The sequence below is a fragment of the Pseudophryne corroboree genome, chromosome 10, assembly GCF_028390025.1.
Source record: "Pseudophryne corroboree isolate aPseCor3 chromosome 10, aPseCor3.hap2, whole genome shotgun sequence".
Lineage (NCBI taxonomy): Eukaryota > Metazoa > Chordata > Amphibia > Anura > Myobatrachidae > Pseudophryne > Pseudophryne corroboree.
The window spans coordinates 284584990-284607015 of record NC_086453.1 but is presented as its reverse complement, the minus strand read 5'-3'; positions in this window follow the sequence as shown (position 1 = coordinate 284607015).

The following is a 22026-nucleotide window of genomic DNA, read 5'->3' as shown; positions in this document are numbered from 1 at the left end:
CACCAGTACTACACCCCTCCCTGCTTATAGTGACATTTTACAGTACTTGAGACTGGATCCGGCCGTCAACTGGATCAGGGATCCTCAACGTCTTAGTAGATAATCCTCAGGGACACTATGGGCTTTGAGAAATAGAAGTAAATGTCCCACTCCAATAGCATCGAGGTCGAGGTGTAGTATGAGAACGCTTTACCACAGGTAGGGTGTGGCATAATATAATAGAGATGCTCACATTCACGCTTACTGGGGGTAGGTGTATGTTAATATGTGGTAGATAATTCATGAGGTTTTTTTGTTTTTCTCTACATTTCTGTAGGTTTGTCCTATCAGGTATGATTACCATTCTGTCATACACGGTTTATGACACTTCTCTTACTCTGTTCCTCCTTAGAGGAGGGTCACTATCTTCCTACTTTCGTTTCAGTGTTAGTAATTATATGGTGGCATGGGACCATTCATGTGAATATCATAGCTTCAATACATACTTTCATAGGGATGTGGCATACAGGCCCTTAGCATTGGCTGTACACTGCTTTGGTCTTATATCTAGATTTCTGTTATGTCCTAGAGGATGCTGGGGTTCCATTTAGTACCATGGGGTATAGATCGGTTCACTAGGAGCCATGGGCACTTTCAGAGTTTAATAGTGTGGGCTGGCTCCTCCCTCTATGCCCCTCCTACCAGACTAAGTTTAGAAAATGTGCCCGGAGGAGCCGGTCACAGCTTGGGGAGCTCCTAGGAGTTTTCTTAGTTGTGCTGTTTTCTAGAGTAAATTAGGTTACAGGAAGGCTGCTGGCAACTGCCTTCCTGTTTCGTGGGACTTGGGGGGGGGGGGGGGGGGAGGGAGGGGAGAGTAGGAACCAACTCTTGAAGTTAATGGTCCTGTACTCCGCTGACAGGACACTGAGCTCCTGAGGGTGCTGATCGCAAGCCCACGAGGCGACCGCTCACTCACGCAGCACGGCCGCCACCCCCTAACGGAGCCAGAAGAAAGAGGAGTGGAGAGTACAGCAATGGCGGCACAAGGGTGGGAGCGCAGCTCTGACAGGCTGCGCTCCAGGAAGGCTCAGCATCACACAGTGTAGGCACTTTGAGGGGCGTCCTGAGCCAGCGCGGATCACCCTACACTGGTCAAGCAGCTAATGGGCTAATCCCGCTGTTAGCAACAATATCCTCAGGCCAGTATAATACAATTTGTGCGGGAAGCCGTGCACCATTACAGGGAGTGGGGCTTCACTTCAGAGCGGATCCAGCACTCACCAGCGCCATTTTCTCCCTGCAGATCATAGGAACAGGACGCTGCAGGGAGCGCAGCCTTCCACATGACTCCAGCATACCTCTAAGGTACCAGGGTGTTATAGACAGGGAGGAGTGTGATTATAGTACTGATTACCCTATTAAGGTGATAAAGTCAATTTTTACCTTTGAACATAAGCTATATACTTATTATGGACTAAGTACGCAATTGGCGCACGGAGTACCGTAAGGGTACGCACTTAGCATAGCAGACGCTTATTGTGGGTGCCACGCACGAGCGGCACGTACGCTCACTGAATGACACACAGTAAACCTTGTTAACAACACTCTGTAAGGGTATGCTTATACTGTAAACCTTAGTACTGTAATATTACCACAATGTAACACTTATTGACCTTGATAATATGAAAGCTGTTTGAGCGATTGAGACGCTCAGAAACCCTATACAATAACTGGTGAAACACACAAGACCTGGTAAGGTTCCAACACCTTCGTAGAAGATACTTTAGTATAAAAAAGGGAAAAACAGTTACACCTTATACACTACAGACCTAACATAAATATCTAAACAGAATAACAAGAAGTAAAAGTGAACAATAGCGAACGATCGCAAACAGAACAAACACAAAGAGAAGAAAAATGGCAAACGCTTAAAGGATAACAAAATGAGAACGAATGGCGTACATAAAGAATAACAAAATGGCTACAGAGAAACTTACACACGTGGGAATGATTCGCAAGCGCGTCCTGGACCAGCCCTCAGCCTTCAGTGTGAAAACCTTTGTAGAGAGAGTGAGTGCTGGTCCAGCAATGGTGGCCTTTATATACACAACATACAGTAATAATACAATGGTCCCTATAATCTTATAGTTCATTGGACACAGGAATGTGTGTCTGCATTATAACAAAAGGTCATAGGTGGGTTCGAACAGGTGGGCTGTGCCTTTCTCCAACTGCTCAGGTGGGAGGTATCCTCAGGATTCCTGCCGCATGGATAATGAACCGCAAATATAGTAAATGTCTCTAAACTACTTTTAAACATAACTATACGCAGGAGCGAACAATCTCTTCCTAACCAACACTGAAATGTTACCAATAAAATACTCTACAGCTGGATACTAGACACCACCGTTCTACCTTTATCTGACCCTTCCTATCATACAAAGAGGAATTCCTCTGTCCAAGAACCGTTTACACTAAACATACTTTCTAACATTGTTAAGGGGGAATATTCACTATAAAACACTCTATGTGGGTAAAATATGTTATGATCGAGTCGCCCGCTAAACGCTCACAAACTCTACCGTAAATGCGCATACACCGCGCGTGATCGCCGGAGCGATCTTACGCAATTTGCAGTTATGTGCACGCACGGCAGAGCTCATGCACGTGCAGCGGGCATGTGCATGAGGGGTTAGTACAAGGCATATGAATCAGGATATTTTTCGACTTTGACAGTCCACCCTTTGGCAGTCAACAATAACTGCCACTTTTTAAACAATTCAAGCAGAAAAATATATTACCATGAAATACCTCATTATGATTGGGAGTAGGGAGGAGAGGAGGAGGTGGGAAATGTATGACCTAGTGGGATAGTAAAAGCATGTGTGTATGAAATCCATGTCTGAGGGGTCATGTATCATCGAGCCGTAAGTGTTCTAAACCAAGCTTCGAGGTATTGCGAAGTATACATTGAATCCTTCTCATCCCGTATTAAGGGTCTGTAAATGGGCTAACAAACTCTACCAAGCTCTTTTCGGCTTTTAGTTCCAACAAATGGGGGTGCACATTAGTTGATGATACATGAAGGGGGAGAATATGTGAGTGCTAATATATGTGCCTATATCACCTGTCGACTATGTGTGTCACTACCTGAAGATAGTAGAGATGAAGATAAGAAACATGCGTTATAAATGCAGTCGTATGGTTATGTATGTGGTCGTCTTTGGGTGTCTTGTTGACGTCTTGTCTGATGTCTTGTCTGATGTTTTGTCTCTTTACTGTATCTTTGCTGTAAGTGGCAAGCAAAGCTCTTCAAGTGTCCATAAAAATTTACAGTCTCTAAAAGCTCATTAGGTGTCTGTGACACAGTTCATCAGTGGTCTGTATAAAGGGTCATCAAATTCTTCTTCCAGGTGGATGTCTTTGTACCTTGGAGAAAACCAAAGGAGAAACGGGTGAAAGAAACGGACCGTGGAATCACATTTTATCACAACATTGTCTCGATTGACGTGTCATAAATTAAACTAGTTGTTGTTACAATGCCCTCGCTCCTCAAACTCATCAATTTGGTTCTACGCTTGCAATTCATTACAATCCGAACACATCTGAATATCAGACCAATCATTATGACAACTCCTAGGATACATAAGAGGAACTTCCCTACAGTAACGACAACATTTTGAGCCCATTCTCCTAAACCTGAGAACCAATTACGTGGGTTCAACCATGATACCCAGCCAGTTAGTTCATTACCCACAGAAGCAAGGGTAAGGTTGTGTCTCCTTCGGAACTCCCACTACAATTGCAAGATATCGTCCATCTTTTGATCTATGACCTCTGTTGGGTCCTCAGTGCTGTTTGTGATATACGTACAACACTTCACTCCATACTGAGTTGCTAGGGTGACACAAAACCCTCCTGTCACTGCTGTGAGGTAATTGAGAACCATCCTGTGCTGGATCAGTTCCGTTTTGTAAGCTTGCAATTCTCTCCCTGTATACCTGAAGGTGTCATCATACATCTCGGTGATATTGTCTATCAGGTTCGCTAGCGCGGTAATATACCTAAAATGTATAACTCCTCTGGCGGTACGGGTGATATCTAGCGCGAGCAGGAGTTGAATCCCGGTGGATTCGTGAATCAAATCGGAGGCTGCATGCTCTGTCCTATCTATAAGGTGTCTTTTTACAATGTGTTCGTAATGGGTGTGAGTGTAAGGAGCTTGAGCATTGCGGTGAACATCTTTCATCTTTTCATGGGTAATGGTCATTACTTCCGCTAACACTCTTCCAATGTAACACAATCCCTCTGAGTTTGGGGCAAGCCACTTATACGCCTTCCTCCCACATATGAAATATGCATCATCGGGGAGGACATATGGGAGAGAATATGACATCACCATATTACAAACCTTCCAGGTGAAAACTCCTATCCCTAACTCTCTCATCTGTCTAGTACACGTATCAGGTTGTATGATATGCGCACAGTATCCTGGTGATACTTCTCCAACTCGCATGGGCCTATTTGCTAGAGTGTACCTATATTGGAAATATCTCCCACTGTTGGCTATTTGGCGTATAAGCTCTGAGTCGATGGGCATTCTATCGGCTCTGTGTGAGAATGTCATGGTTCGGTTGTTCCATGTCACTTCCCAATTTCCCGGCTTTCGGGGATTGGAAATGTTAAAACATATTAGGGACCTATCTACATGGTATTGGTGGAGCTTCAAACTAGGAGGGAAAGAAATATAAAATTTCTTGTCCACCAGTCTCCCACCCCTTAATTCAAGTACCTCATCTATCGTTAACGAGTGTGGCACTAGTCCTGACTTTCTATGACCTTGAGGTACTTGTGAGCACACCCAGCATTCCGTTTGGTTTAAAACCTTACCCACTAATGAGTGATAGTCACTCAATGGATGACGGTCCATATTGATATTAATGCTGGACTGACATCTCTGGATGCACCCGTCCTCAACTATGTTATCACAATTTCTACATATACAATTCTCTTCAGCTAACAATCCTTCACAATGTCTATTAATGTCATGGCTACCAGATCGTTTTCTGATACTCGCCTTTACTCGGTGATTGTGTTGCTCTTGGAATTCTACGAATCCATCCTGATCATCAGAACCCATTCCAGATCCTTTCTCGAACTCACTGGTACTCTCACCGAAACAGACTGCTCTGGTCAACAACAGGGTCAACAGGAAAACACGAACTGCAGTCTCTTGGGGCGAGTCCATCTTACAGGAGGAGAAAGAGAAAGTTGTAATGAGGGAAAGAAAACTTGGCGCGACAACCGCCTCCGATCTTGTAATTCTCTGTGCTCAAGTGCCGTGACAACAGTCCTGCCTCTCAGCCTTCCCGGAACAGACACTCCAGGTTTCCTCCACACTCTGTTCTATGTCACGGGCTTTCTCTGGGTCAGCGACCTTCTTACAGTGGGACGAGTGGACCCAAGTCTCTCTCTCGGCAACCTTCAATGCTGTTATGCTGGTCAGTAAGACTTGGTACGGTCCTTCCCACCGGTCAATCAGGCAACCTGAGCGTAGAAAATTCTGAATCATTACATAATCCCCAGGTTCAATGTCATGACAATTACTGTCTGGCAGATCAGGAATCACCAGCTTTAGATTGCTATTCTGATTCCTCAACTGCTTGCTCATCTTAACCAAATACTTTACGGTTACTTCATTGTTACATTTCAAATCATCCTGGGGGTCAATCATAACATGGGGTTGTCGACCAAAAAGAATTTCAAAAGGGGACAGATTAAGAGGGGACCTTGGAGTGGTTCTGATGCTGTACAATACAAGTGGCAAAGCTTCTGGCCACAACAATCCAGTTTCAGCCGTTACTTTGCTCAACTTGTTCTTAATAGTGCTGTTTACTCTGTCCACTTTCGCACTCGCCTGTGGGCGGTACGGAGTATGCAGCTTACTATTAATTCCCATTAATTTGCACATTACCTGAAAGAATTCACCTGTAAAATGGGTACCCCTATCACTTACAATTATCCTAGGGATACCATACCTGCACACAAATTCCTGCACAATTTTCTTTGCAGTAAACGTAGCGGTATTTGTGGCAGCGGGGAACGCTTCAACCCAATTTGAAAACACATCAATACAAACCAATACATACTTCAAATTTCTACAAGGCGGCAATTGTATGAAATCAATCTGTATTACCTGAAAAGGGCCGTCCGTTGGCGGAATATGGGATGGTTCTGTTGGTATTGCCTTTCCAATGTTCTTCCTCAAACAGGTAAGGCATGTCATTGCCCTTTTGCTCGCATGAGAAGAAAATCCTGGTGCGCACCAGTAGGCTCTTACCAACTTGCACATACCTTCTTTACCTAGATGAGTCAGCCCATGTGCCGCCTCCGCTAAACTCGGAAGGTATGCTCTGGGTGCCACTGGCTTACCCTGTCCATCTGTCCAGAGTCCTGAGGACTCCTGGCCATATCCTTTTGACCTCCAGACTGCCTTTTCCTGTGGTAAACACAAATTTTGCATTTCACTCAATTTCTGTGTGTTGACGGTATTGAATACCATCAGTTGTGTGATGTCTGCCTGTCTGGGGGTGTTGGCTGCTGATTTAGCAGCTTCGTCTGCTCGGCTGTTACCAAGTGACACTGGGTCTTGACTGTACGTGTGGGCTTTACACTTGATAACAGCCACTCTGTCAGGTTCCTGTATCGCTGCTAAAAGTCTTTTGATGTGGGTTGCATGTGCCACAGGTGTGCCAGCTGCCGTCATGAAATTTCTGAGGCGCCATAGGGCCCCGAAATCATGCACTACTCCAAAGGCATACCTGGAATCCGTGTAGATATTGGCTGATTTACCTTTATCCAATTCACACACTCTGGTTAGGGCAACCAGCTCAGCAACTTGTGCTGAGTGAGGTGGGCCCAGGGGTTCCGCTTCTATGGTGCCTTTGTCATCTACGACTGCGTATCCAGTACACAAGTCTCCCGAGTCCGTCTGTCTGTGGCAACTACCGTCAGTGTAGAAAGTAAAATCGACACCGTCCAGTGGGTTGTCACTGATGTCAGGCCTTGCAGTGAAATTTTGGGTCAAATATTCCATACAATCATGTGTGTCAGTGTCTGTACTAAATCCTCCTTCACCATTACTCTCATCCCCCACCCTTTGTGCCTGTCCAGGCACACCTGGGAGATACGTTGCAGGATTTAGTGCGCTGCATCTCCTTATGGTGATGTTTACAGGGGCCATTAGTGCTAATTCCCATCTTGTAAACCGTGCGGATGAGACGTGTCTGGTTTGGGCAGAATTCAGTAAGGCTGACACTGCATGAGGTGTGTGTATGGTCAGGTTGTGTCCTAGCACTACATCTTCGCTTTTACTCACTAGCAATGCTATCGCTGCAACACTTCGCAAGCATGTGGGGAGGGATCGCGCTACCGTGTCTAGCTGAGCGCTGTAGTAGGCTACCGGCCTGCTGGCATCACCATGCTTCTGGGTTAAGACACCTGCCGCACATCCAGCACTTTCCGTACCGTACAGTTCAAAGGGTTTCCCATAATCTAGCATACCTAACGCTGGTGCCTGCGTTAGGCACTGTTATTGTCTCTCAAATGCCAGTTCGGACTCATCTGTGTGCGAAATCCGATCTGGTTTGTTTGATGAGACCATCTCTTGCAAAGGTAAGGCCAGTATGGAAAATCCTGGGATCCAGTTATGACAGTACCCACACATTCCTAGGAACATGCGAATCTGTTGCTGAGTCTGTGGCAGAGTCATGTTGCGAATTGCCTGTACTCTATCAGTGGTGAGGTGTCTCAGTCCTTGTGTCAAACAATGCCCCAAATATTTTACCTTGGTCTGGCATAATTGCAACTTATCCTTTGAAACCTTGTGTCCCGTATCAGAAAGATGAAACAGAAGCTGTTTCGTGTCTCTCAAGGACGATTCGAGTGAATCAGAACACAGTAGTAAGTCGTCTACATACTGTATTAATATTGATCCGCTCTCAGGTTGAAAGGATTGTAAACAATCATGCAAAGCCTGCGAGAAAATCCTTGGGCTGTCAATGAAACCTTGTGGTAAGCGAGTCCAGGTGTACTGTACTCCTCTGTATGTGAATGCAAACAAATATTGACTGTCAGGGTGCAGGGGTACCGAGAAGAAGGCGGAGCAGAGGTCAATTACAGTGAAAAATTTCGCAGTGGGAGGGATTTGCATAAGGATGACAGCTGGATTTGGCACTACGGGGAATTGGCTCTCAACTATTTTGTTGATTCCCCTTAGATCCTGCACTAGCCTGTAACCCCTCCCCCCGCTCTTCTTTACAGGGAAGATGGGACTATTGGCAGTGCTGGACGTCCTAACCAGAATGCCCTGTTGTAGCAAGCGCTCTATTACTGGGTAAACTCCTAACTCCACCTCTGGCTTCAGAGGATACTGTGGGACTTTTGGAGCTATCCTACCATCTTTTACTTGAACTACTACAGGAGCTACATTTGCCATTAATCCAGTGTCTTGTCCATCCTTGGTCCAAAGTGACTCCGGTATCTGGGAAATCATTTTCTCTACCTTGGACGGACACCTATCTGTAACAGCAGTATGCGTCATTAACCTTTGTGGGGAATCTAGTATATCCTGTACTTCCTGAGCGTGATTCTCGGGTATATCTAAGAACACACCTCCAGGAGTACAATATATGACACACCCCATTTTGCACAGTAAATCTCTCCCAAGTAGATTAGTCGGAGCCGATGCAGCTAGCAAAAAGGAATGCTTGGTCTGCAAAGGCCCTATCGTAATCTCTGCTGGTTTGCTTAAAGGGTAGTGTTGTACTACTCCCGTTACTCCCATGGCTGGAATTGTTCTACCAGTGGTCTTCATACCCACTGTTGAATTTAACACTGACTTGGCCGCCCCCGTGTCTACAAGGAAAGGTAGAGATCTACCAGCTACATCAATTGTGACCTCGGGTTCACTTCCAAGGCTCGCAATTAATTTCACTGGCTGCAGACTACAGGTGTGGCCCCACCCCTATTGTGTGTGGTGACCTCCCCGCAGCGCGCTGGCAGCTACTACATGTGAAGGGGGTAACTGGGAATTTTCAGAGACTTGCCAGTCTTTTCTTGGTGGGTACCTTTTTTGTTTCCCCTGCATGTGGCTCATAACTCCGTCTCTGCGGTCCCTGATCCCAATTACGTGTGTCTTGTCGTTGTCTAGGGGGTTGGTATACCTTATATGGGTCGTTAAACATACAATTCCGTGCAATATGTCCTTCTCTGCTACAGTTATAACATTTTATTACATTTGACTTACCCACAGGGGTCTGGGGCTTTGGCTGAGGTGGCTTTGTTGTAAGGGCTTGTATACTTACTGCCATCAGCTTATTGCCCTGTGACTCCCTGTGTCTCATGGTGTTCCGATCATGTTCAATAGCGGTCTCTCTCAAAGCAGCCACCGACATACCTCTCCAGTTGGGTTGAGTGGTCTGTACCCTTGTCCTTAACACTTCCTTTAAACCATCCATTAACACAGAAACTGCTACTTCCCTATGATGCACATTTGTCTTAATGTCTTCTATTCCAGTATACTTAGCCATTTCCTGCAGTGCCCGATGGAAATACTCAGAAGCAGTTTCCCCTTCTTTTTGTCTTATGGAGAAGATTTTGTTCCACTTGACAACAGTTGGGAAATATACTCCTAGCTGCAGGTTGATCTGCTTAACATTTTCCTGATTGTATGCATCTGTGAGAGGCATCTCTTCATCTAACCTGCAATCAGTGATAAATCTCGCAGAGTCGATATTGGGGGGCAAACATGCCCTCAGCACTGTCCGCCAATCTTTGTTATTGGGTTCTGCAGAGTTACCTAGTTCTCTAACGAACCTTTGGCTTGCAACTAGATCTTTCCTAGGATCAGGGAATTCAGACATAATTGCTCTTAATTCTGTCCGGGAAAAGGGACAATGCATTGCAATGTTCCTGACGGGAGTGACTCCCGACGTGTCAGTTTTCCCATTTGGGACCGCAATTACCCTGACAGGATTAAGTTCAATAACATCACTCTGGGTTGATTCTACAATATGTGGTGTAATTGTTTCTGCGTAGTGTACAGTGCCGTATTTACCTGCCGACACGACCTCACCTGTCCCTCCACTAGGGGCCTTTGCTACTCCTCTTACTGGTTGGGCCGTGCCCACTGTAGTCTCTGCTATGGTGGCTGCTAGAGAGAGTGCCGATATTGTGGTAGGCTCATCTTCCTGCTCGCAATCCTGGGGGAAGTTTAAGACGGGATACAACTTGCACGGGTTAGTATTAGCATCAATACACTTATCTACTTTATTCTTATCACTAATACATTTATTAAGTGCATTTTTATCATATACCAGTGTGCCATTCTCTGCAGCCATTTTCTCTCCTGTTATGTATGGTGGTGGTGGTGCGGTAGCTATCAGTTTCCTGATAGGATTGGAACCAGCTGCTTGAGCTAATCCTCTTTGTATCTCACCTTCCTGTTGCCATAACTGTAAATAATCATAATGTCTAATTCGTTGCTTGCCGGACTTTATTAGACATATCCTTCTCCTTAAATTTGGCAAAACCTCAGGATTAAAACTGCCTACCCTGGGGAACTTCTCCCCATCGTTCACAGTCATATGTTCCCACTCATTGCATAAAACCTCTGCGTGTGATCCATATTTCTCACACATTATATACCTGGCCGACCCAACTGGTCGCGGTACTGAATCAACCTGAACCTTGGTTGATCGCCCCTTACTTGAGCAACTGGCCCCCATTTTTTGCAGGTATTGCTTTCTCAGCGAATTCCTACAAAACCAAGTTCCCAGAGGTAAGGCGACGGTGAAAGTTCAACGAGTGCCTTCACTCACTCTCGCCCACGTCGACCAATACGCCCACACACTGCCTTAGCACTGGGGTACTCAACCCAGGGCCCCTGCAGCCTGAACCTCTATTTACTGGGGCGTGTGGGAGTATGCTACCCTCCCCAGTAAGCATCAGTTGCTGGAGAATTCCTGAGTGATCAGCGAACCTCCCTTAAAATAAAAAAAACCTACACAAATCACGTTAGAATGTACAAATAGCGTTTATGATCCCGCAAAGCGTACGCAAATTGCGTAATGGGTATCAAGGTAACAAACTAATGCACACAATTACATGCGGTACAGTCGCAATGCGTATAAGTAACTATTACTTATCCGCAGAACGACCAGCGGAATCGGTTGTTTAGGCTGCGAAACCTTCAGCCGGAGCGTATTCTCAAAACGGATCTATATGGGTATTGCGCCAACTCCCCTGGGTTGCGCTCACTACCTCTGACCTTTCTTAAGTCAGGGTTTTCAGAACTTTATATATGTACTTTTAACGGATTTCTGACTTTCGCGGACCTCCTGGTCTGCTGTAACACTAATTGCTCCTCTTACCTTATGGACTTTTAACGTGAGATGGCCTTCTCCCACGCCACCACGTGTTCACTTCACGGGTATCCTTCTACGAGATCTCAATTTTTCTCAAGGTTCACACCAAAAAAAACTTTACTTGCATACGCACGTTCTTTCACTTCATATATACTTTGATTTTTCTGTACAGAAAATTTCTTTCATTCAGGTAACACAGGCTAATCCCAGAGGTAATGCAACGAGAGAAGGACCTTTTTCCTTTAAACTAAATTTTGTATACTGAACAAATTTGTGCTATTATCTTGTGGCTTCCGTATCTCCTTACTAAAACAATGCTATCGTGTGATTTGTATCTAGTGGGCGTATCTGTACGCACGTTGCGTAATTACGCCACGTGTGTAGGCCTTTGCGTTGCGTACGCTGTCTCGCACTCGGTCAGAGACACGTGTATACAGGTCAGATACGTCCGCAGTAACACAAATAACACGCTTCTATAAATGTAAACGATATTTAACTATAATCGTTTACTAAACACCACACAGTTTCATCTGTATCAACCTTTACAACTAGGCCAGGCTGTGTGCGTGCTTTACAATTACTCCCTTATGTATTACTCTTTACTTTTAACTAAAATAGCAACAAATTTTCTCAGCACGTTATCAATGCAAATGGCAAACAGGAAAGGTAGATATGTGAAAGTACACAAATGAAAATACAGATGCGTTGCGATTGTTGCGTGCGCAATGTGCGCCAAACAGAAATTAAAACCGTTTTAAAAGACAATAGCTTAACGTTCTTACCTTTCGGTTCCGGATCCCACCAGCATCCCTACAAACCAAGCGGAGCAGACGCCTATCTGATCAGCACTACCGTATCCCCAACCATAAACACGGATACAGGGGATACTACCTTCCCGCCCTTTGCTGATGGATAAAAGTCTGCCTGGTTCCGCTTGGCTGCGGATACGAGGAGGCCCGGACGATGCCCCCAATTGATAAAGTCAATTTTTACCTTTGAACATAAGCTATATACTTATTATGGACTAAGTACGCAATTGGCGCACGGAGTACCGTAAGGGTACGCACTTAGCGTAGCAGATGCTTATCGTGGGTGCGACGCACGAGCGGCACGTACGCTCACTGAATGACACACAGTAAACCTTGTTAACAACACTCTGTAAGGGTATGCTTATACTGTAAACCATAGTACTGTAATATTACCACAATGTAACACTTATTGACCTTGATAATATGAAAGCTGTTTGAGCGATTGAGACGCTCAGAAACCCTATACAATAACTGGTGAAACACACAAGACCTGGTAAGGTTCCAACACCTTCGTAGAAGATACTTTAGTATAAAAAGGGGAAAAACAGTTACAGCTTATACACTACAGACCTAACATAAATATCTAAACAGAATAACAAGAAATAAATGTGAACGATAGCGAACGATCGCAAATAGACCAAACACAAAGAGAATAAAAATGGCAAACGCTTAAAGGATAACAAAATGAGAACGAATGGCGTACATAAAGAATAACAAAATGGCTACAGAGAAACTTACACACGTGGGAATGATTCGCAAGCGCGTCCTGGACCAGCCCTCAGCCTTCAGTGTGAAAACCTTTGTAGAGAGAGTGAGTGCTGGTCCAGCAATGGTGGCCTTTATATACACAACATACAGTAACAATACAATGGTCCCTATAATCTTATAGTTCATTGGACACAGGAATGTGTCTCTGCATTATAACAAAAGGTCATAGGTGGGTTAGAACAGGTGGGCTGTGCCTTTCTCCAACTGCTCAGGTGGGAGGTATCCTCAGGATTCCCGCCGCATGGATAATGAACCGCAAATATAGTAAATGTCTCTAAACTACTTTTAAACATAACTATACGCAGGAGCGAACAATCTCTTCCTAACCAACACTGAAATGTTACCAATAAAATACTCTACAGCTGGATACTAGACACCACCGTTCTACCTTTATCTGACCCTTCCTATCATGCAAAGAGGAATTCCTCTGTCCAAGAACCGTTTACACTAAACATGCTTTCTAACATTGTTAAGGGGAATATTCACTATAAAACACGCTATGTGGGTAAAATATGTTATGATCGAGTCGCCCGCTAAACGCTCACAAACTGTACCGTAAATGCGCATACACCGCGCGTGATCGCCGGAGCGATCTTACGCAATTTGCGGTTATGTGCACGCACGGCAGAGCTCATGCACGTGCAGCCGGCATGTGTATGAGGGGTTAGTACAAGGCATATGAATCAGGATATTTTTCGACTTTGACAAAGGTTAATTAGTCAGTGCCGGGCTTTAATCATAACAACTGCCTACTGGGGCGCTGTGTGACTGGCTCCTTATACTCTGTGACTCTCTGAAGGTACTCTGAGGGAAACTGACATTTTCCTGTGTGTGTATGTGTAAGTGTTTTTCTGCTGCGGGGTACACTGGGCTCCACAAGGAAAGACATAGGGGTGTAGAGTAGGATCTTGATCCGAGGCACCAACAGGCTGAAAAGCTTTAACTGTTCCCAGAATGCATAGCGCCGCCTCCTCTATAACCCGGCCTTCCTGCACAGGAGCTCAGTTTTGTAGTTGGTGCCGCAGATAGCAGGCACATAACAGAGGGGCTGCTCCAGGCAGCCCTAAGAAGAGCTTTTTTGAAGAAAAAGTGAAGACTACAAGGGCAGCAGCGGTGTGTAAATGTCAGAGCTCCAGCTCTCCCCAGCGGCGCTGTACACTCCCAAGCCCTGGTTGCCGGGTAACTACAGCAGGAGGCTCCAGTTTTCTTCATGGTCATGCACAGACGACGGGGGCTCGCCGGGATCGTGTGGCCGCGCTTCGGGAGGTGGTGAGTGGGTCCCGCTTGCGGGACCCGTACTTTATCGCGATCCGGTGCGGTCAGTGGGAGGCGGGCCACGCGCGCTGGCGGTGGACACTGTGGCAGTACAGGCGATCCCACTAGATCACCAGGGCATGGGCGCAGGTCAGGTTTTCTCTCTAAACCATTCTAATAGTAACCCACAGTACCCGGTGGTTTTGCCTGCAGGGGGATAAGGCTTAGACCTGGAGCCCCAGCCCCAGGGCATCATTTCCCGCAAATGTTCCCGCCCTGGAGCTGCATATCTGTCTCTCCCTCACTCCCTGTCAGTGTCTGGGCGCCATTTCTCTCAGCTTCACTGTTCCTGGGACTGCTTGGGCAAATCCTCCTGTGTAAAGCCGCCTGGTTGTCAGTGCTGTGACTTTACATGACACTTAAGTATTCTACCTGCCTTTTAGACAGTGTTAGTTAAGAAAGAGTGCATTTAGTCAGGGTTTTCAAGTACAATTACCCTGTGATATACATCCAGTTCTTACTGTGCAGTGTTATATCTATTGACTACATAGCTATATATATATATATAAGCTAGTCCAGTGCAGTATTATTGTTAGTAATAACCTCTGCATTGTACAAACTGTGACTATCTGTGTGTGCATAAGCTAGCTGAGTGGTGTCCATTTTGTGTCTCTCATTCAACTTGCTATCCCTGTATTCTATAACCTGAGGGGGCTTGGTGCGTCAGGTTTTATATAGGATTTTCACAAAGATATACTGTAATATGTATTTTTCTCTGTGATTTTAGTCACCATATCTCTCCTTTATCTCTGCTAGTGCTGACTACACTGCGCAGGGGTTTGGGTAAGAGATATTGTGCTGCTGCCAATGGTACTGTGTTACCGGATACTGCAAGTTACATCATGTCTGCTTCTGAGGGTAACGGTTCTGGGGCTGAACACACTGCCGGTGTTGCTGAAGCCACAGATCCCTATGAGGAGAATATAGCAGCTGTGGGCTCTGGTTCTGGAGGCTCCTTGCTCCTTGCCCCCCAGTGGGACTGTGGCAACGGAGGTACTTAATGACCCACCGTGGGCCGCTTTTTCCACGCTTCTACATACGCTAGTTAATAAACTAACACCCCCTACGGGACCCCCTATGCCGGTACAACCGTATGTGGTCCCTGCAGCTAACCCGCCATGGGCGGACGACTTATCTGCTCAATTGAAGAAGTTGAACCAATCCCTAACTACTAAAAAGTCTGACCCTCGCTCGCCCAAGCCCAAGGGGTCCTCTAAGCGAGCTCTTATCTCCTCGCAATCCACTGCTGTCACTGACACCTCGTCTGATGAAGACGGCATTTACACTGACCCCACAGATTCTGACACCAGGGCCGTAACTACGTGTGTGCCAAGTGGGCTTGGCACACAGCGCAGTTGCCCTGAGGGCGCACGGCCAGCGGCATGTAATGAGTCAAATTGACTCATTACATGCCGCCTCTGCAGTCTGCGCAGTGCGCCGCCACCGCACTGGGGAGGAGAGCTACAGCGCCGGGCAGCGGAGGAGGAGGGATGGGGACTGAAGCCGCAGCAGCGCTATTTCATTGGTAGTAAGCGCAGCTGCAGAAGCCCCCTCTCCTTCCATATTGGCTGCCCGGCGCTGCTGTGGATGCTGGGATGCGGTTCCTCCATCCCAGCATCCACAGCAGCGCCGGGCAGCCAATACGGAAGGAGAGGGGACAGCTGCAGTGGCGCTTACTACTAATGAAATAGCACTGCTGCGGCTCCAGTCCCCCTCCCTCCTCCTCCTTCTCACCTGCCTGCACCGAGGGAGCTGCAAGAGGAGCCTGTCAGCGGGGAGATGGTAAGTATCTCTCTCTCTCTCAGGGGGACACCGTCTGCCATAATGTGTAAAAAGGGGGCCTGGCTGCCACAATGTGTAAAAAGGGGGACTGGCTACCGTAATGTGTAAAAAGGGGGACTGGCTGCCGTAATGTGTAAAAAGGGGGACTGGCTGCCGCAATGTGTAAAAAGGGGGCCTGGCTGCCGCAATGTATAAAAAGGGGGCCTGGTTGCCGTAATGTTTAAAAAGGGGGCCTGGCTGCCGCAATGTGTAAAAAGGGGGACTGGCTGCTGCAATGTGTAAAAATGGGGACTTGCTGCCGTAATGTGTAAAAAGGGGGACTGGCTGCCGTAATGTGTAAAAAGGGGGACTGGCTGCCTTAATGTGTAAAAAGGGGGACTGGCTGCCGCAATGTGAAAAAAGGGGGACACCGTCTGCCGTAATATGTAAAAAGGGGGCCTGGCTGACGCAATGTGTAAAAATGGGGACTGGCTGCCACAATCTGTATAAGGGGGGACATCGTCTGCCGTAATGTGTAAAAATGGGGACGCTGTCTGCTGTAATGTGTAAAAAGGGGACGCTGTCTGCTGTAATGTGTAAAAAAGGGGACGCTGTCTGCCGTAATGTGTAAAAAAGGGGGCCTGGCTGCCGCAATGTGTAAAAAGGGGGACTGGCTGCCGCAATGTGTAAAAAGGGGGACTGTCTTCTGTAATGTGTAAAAAGGGGGATGCTGTCTGCTGTAATGTATAAAAGGGGCTCTACTTGGTGTAGTGGCGCTATTGTGCAGCGTAATTTGAATAATGGAGACTACTGTGCACCGTAGTATGAATTGCTATTATTTTGTGGCCACGCCCCTTCCCCATGAAGCCACGCCCCTATATATTTTTCACGCGCCTATGGCGCGCACTGCCCCTATCTTACATGGGGGGGGGGCCCCAATGTCGTTTCTTGCACACAGCGCTAAAATGCTTAGTTACGGCACTGTCTGACACAGATACTGCTGATGGGGAGGGTAGTTCACATGTGGATGTTCCTGATCTTTTGGAGGCTATTAAATTGATTTTACAGATTATGGATGATCCCGAGCCATCCGTCCCTCCTAAGAAACCAGATAGGTTCAAGCGTCAGAAGGTGGTTAAACAAGTTTTACCTCACTCTGACCACCTAGTAGATATACGTCAGGAACCTTGGGAAAACCCGGGTAAGACGTTTGTGCCCCAAAGGAAGATGCTGGCTCGCTATCCCCTCGCGCCAGAGCTGTATAAAAATTGGGAAACACCTCCTCTAGTAGACTCACATGTGGCTAGGATGGTGGTTTCCTCAGCTCTACCTGTCACTACCGTCACGTCTCTAAAAGAGCCTACGGATAAACGTGTGGAGGGTTGTCTGAAAGCGATTTACACCCTCACGGGTGCTGCACAAAGGCCCACTATTGAAGCAACATGGGCTGCAGAGGCTATTGTAGCATGGGCCTTGGAGTTAGAAGCTGAAATCTCTTCTGACCATGCTAGACAATGCTTGTCATATATTGTCACTGCTTCTCGCTATATTAAAGAGGCGGCTTCTGATGCCAGTACCCTAGCAGCTAAGGCCTCTACTACGTCAGTCCTGGCTCGCCGGATATTGTGGATGAGATCCTGGTCTGTGGATCTGGACTCTAGAAAAACCCTGGAGGTACTCCCTTTCAAGGGAGATATTCTGTTTGGGGAGGACTTAAATAGGATAGTGGCTGACTTGGCTACTGCCAAAACTGCCTGTCTGCCAAGTACCACTCCTTCTGTGTTGAAGGCTAAAGGTACTTCCTTTCGCCCCTTTTGTCCTTCAGGTAAAGCAAAAGGTCAGGCGTACAACAAGCAGACCCGCACTTCCAAACCTGGTAAGTCAAAGCCCAAAGAGCCTGGGCGGTCCGTCAGCCAGCTTCCAAGACCGATAAGCCTGCCGCATCACGGGGCGGGCCTCCACCTGGGGGATCCCAGGGTGGGGGCCGGCTTCTAGGGTATACCCAGGAATGGTTGAAGACCACTTCAGATGCCTGGGTACAGGAAGTCGTCACTCGAGGTTACGCCATAGCCTTCAAAAACCGACCTCCTCATCGATTTTGCCGGACAGACGTCCCGTTGGACCAGACAAAGGCAAACACTCTACATTCGGTGGTACAGACCCTCCTGGATACAGGAGTCGTAGTACAGGTGCCTCTTGCGCAGAGAGGCTGGGGGTACTATTCTCCGCTGTTTCTAATCCCGAAACCGAATGGGTCCTCCCGGCCCATTCTCAACCTCAAGGCATTGAACAGGTTTGTGAAGGTTTCCAAGTTCCGTATGGAAACCCTTCGCTCTATAGTTCTGGCCTTGGAACCTGGGGACTACATGGTCTCCCTGGATATACAGGATGCTTACCTGCATATTCCTATAGCAGCGTCACATCAGCAATACCTGAGGTTTGCGATTGGCAACCTCCATTACCAGTTTCGGGCGTTTCTTTTTGGTTTAACTACGGCTCCGCGAGTCTTCACCAAGATCATGGCGGTGATGACGGTGGTACTTTGCCGTCAAGGGGTCAGGATACTGCCGTATCTGGATGACTTGTTAATCCTGGCAAATTCCCCAGAACTTCTCCTACGTCATCTGGATATGACGGTCCGGTTTCTACAAGCCCACGGGTGGCTCATCAACTGGAAGAAATACTTTCTGGTCCCTGCTCAGAGCATGGTGCACCTGGGAGCGCTATTGGACACTCACAACCAGAGGTTGTTCTTGTCTCAGGAGAAAGCCCTGAAGCTTCAGGACAGGATTCGTTGCTTCCTTTCTCGTCTGCAAGTGTCGATACATTCGGCAATGCAGGTGCTGGGCCTCATGGTCTCAGCATTCGACATGGTGGAGTATGCTCAATTCCATTCTCGCCCCCTCCAGAGGCTAATTCTAGCCAAGTGGGATGGCCTGCCTCACCGGATAAGGTCTCACATGATCTCATTGACTCCGGCGGTCCGTCTGCCGCTACACTGGTGGCTCCAGGACCAACGATTGTGCAGGGGTCGTCCCTTCTGGATATCCGACTGGGTCCTGTTGACGACAGATGCCAGTCTCAGAGGTTGGGGAGCAGTGCTGGAGCAACACTCCCTTCAGGGTTGGTGGACCAAGGAGGAGTCCCTCCTCTCAATCAACATTCTGGAGTTGCCGGCGGTCTTCAATGCATTGAACCTGGCCCAGCATTTAATTCAGAACCATCCTGTTCAAGTACAGTCGAACAACGCCACCACAGTGGCTTACATAAATCATCAAGGTGGCACTAGAAGCCGTTTGGCAATAAAGGAAGTCTCACGGATTCTACATTGGGCGGAATGCCATCTACCGGCCATATCGGCAATACTCATTCCGGGAGTCCTGAATTGGGAAGCGGACTTTCTCAGTCGTCAGGACGTACATGCCGGCAAGTGGGGCCTCCATCCAGAAGTGTTTCAACTCCTAGTGGAAAAGTGGGGCCTTCCAGACGTAGATCTGATGGTCAATCACAAGGTTCCGGTCTTCGGAGCAAGGACAAGGGATCCTCAGGCAGCATTCGTGGATGCGCTGGCGGTGCCGTGGAGGTTTCGGCTGCCGTACGTGTTCACTCCGGTATCACTCCTGCCCAGGGTAATTCAGAAGTTCAAGCAAGAAAAAGGAAATCTGCTTCTCATAGCTCCAGCGTGGCCCAGACGGCACTGGTTCTGAGACCTGCAAGGCCTATCGTCAGAGCGTCCAATTCTACTTCCGCAACGCCCAGACCTCCTCGTTCAGGGCCCCTGTGTCTACTAGGACCTAGCCCGGCTGTCTTTGACGGCGTGGCTCTTGAAGCTTCCGTCTTAAGGGCTAAAGGGTTTTCTGAGGCGGTCATTCAAACTATGTTGCGGGCCCGGAAACCGTCTTCGGCTCGGATTTATTATAGGGTCTGGCATTCTTACTTTGTTTGGTGCGCATCTAACGATTATGACGCTTCCAAGTTTAGTATAGCCAAGTTGTTGGCTTTTCTTCAGCATGGCCTGGACTTAGGCCTGCGTCTGGCCTCCCTCAAGTTTCAAATATCTGCCTTGTCGGTGTGGTTTCAGAGAAAAATTGCAACCTTACCTGATGTGCATACCTTTACTCAGGGTGTGTTGCGTATCCAACCTCCCTATCTCCCACCTGTGGCTTCTTGGGACTTGTCGGTGATTTTGGAGGCGTTACAAGAGTCTCCGTTTGAACCTCTTGGTTCAGCTGATCTTAAGTGGCTTTCCCTTAAGGTGGTGTTTCTGCTGGCTATTGCTTGAGCTAGAAGAGTGTCGGATTTGGGTGCCTTGTCCTGTAGTTCCCCATATCTGATATTTCATCGTGACCGAGAGGTTCTTAGGACTCGTCCCGGATATTTACCTAAGGTGGTTTCTTTGTTCCACCTTAACCAGGAGATTGTGGTTCCGGCACTTGTTTCTCCTGATCTGTCTCCCAAAGAGCGGTCTTTGGATGTGGTACGGGCTCTCCATATCTATGTGAAGAGAACTGCTTCTATTAGGAAATCTGATTCTCTCTTTGTGCTGTTTGGATTTCACAAACGGGGCTGGCCTGCTCACAAGCAAACTTTGGCCAGATGGATTAGAATGGTGATTGCACATGCTTATGTGAAGGCTGGTCTATCAGCTCCTGCTCACATTACGGCCCATTCTACTCAGTCTGTTGGACCTTCTTGGGTGGCCCGCCGTGGTGCGACCCTTGAACAATTGTGCAAGGCGGCTACGTGGTCCTCTGTGAACACGTTCATAAGGTTCTATGCCTTCGATACTGCCGCTTCCCAGGATGCTTCCTTTGGACGCAGGGTTCTTGTGCCCGCTACAGTGCGTCCCCTCCCATAAGGAACTGCTTTAGGACATCCCCTATGTCTTTCCTTGTGGAGCCCAGTGTACCCCGCAGCAGAAAACGAGTTTTATAGTAAGAACTTACCTTTGTTAAAACTCTTTCTGCGAGGTACACTGGGCTCCACAAGGCGCCCACCCTGACGCACTTAGCTTCTTTGGGTTGGTATGGCATTAGCCGCTGACACTTCTCCTGTCATGAGAGTGTGGTGTATGTGGCTACTAACCGTTGTCGTCTCTTTTCCTGCTACTGCATTGGGCTGGTTAACTAAAAACTGAGCTCCTGTGCAGGGAGGCGGGGTTATAGAGGAGGCGGCGCTATGCATTCTGGGAACAGTCAAAGCTTTTCAGCCTGTTGGTGCCTCGGATCAAGATCCTACTCTACACCCCTATGTCTTTCCTTGTGGAGCCCAGTGTACCTCGCAGAAAGAGTTTTAACAAAGGTAAGTTCTTACCATAAAACTCGTTATATCTCACGTCTAAGGACTCTGTCCTGTGCTGCAGAGTGTTTATCTTCTGAAGAGTCTATTCCATGTACTCAGGACTGCAATGTACTTTCCCAGCATTCTGACTCAGAACCCCATGGGTGGATTCTTTAAGGGGAATGATATCCCAGATTTCAACAAGGATGTCACATACTGAGAAAGAAACGCAGTTTTTGAGAAAATCTGTGGCGGGTTTGACATACTCAGCCCCCGCTGCTGCGTCTAAGACCACCCCTACGTACCCACAAAAACGTACACTTGCCCAGATAATGCAAGCTGACACTGATACCGACTATGATACAGGGGACGGTGATGGGGATCTACAGGGGGGATGATGCATCACTTGCTAAGGGGGTGCAACTAATGATTGAAGCCATTAGGGACATTTTACATATTTCTGAAAAGGTACCTGAGCAGGTAGAGGAATATTATTTTCTCTTACGTCCTAGAGGATGCTGGGGTTCCATTTAGTACCATGGGGTATAGACGGGTCCCTTGGGAGCCATGGGCACTTTAAGAGTTTAATAGTGTATGCTGGCTCCTCCCTCTGTGCCCCTCCTACCAGACCCAGTTTAGAAAATGTGCCCGGTGGAGCCGGACACAGCTAGGGGAGCTCCTAGGAGTTT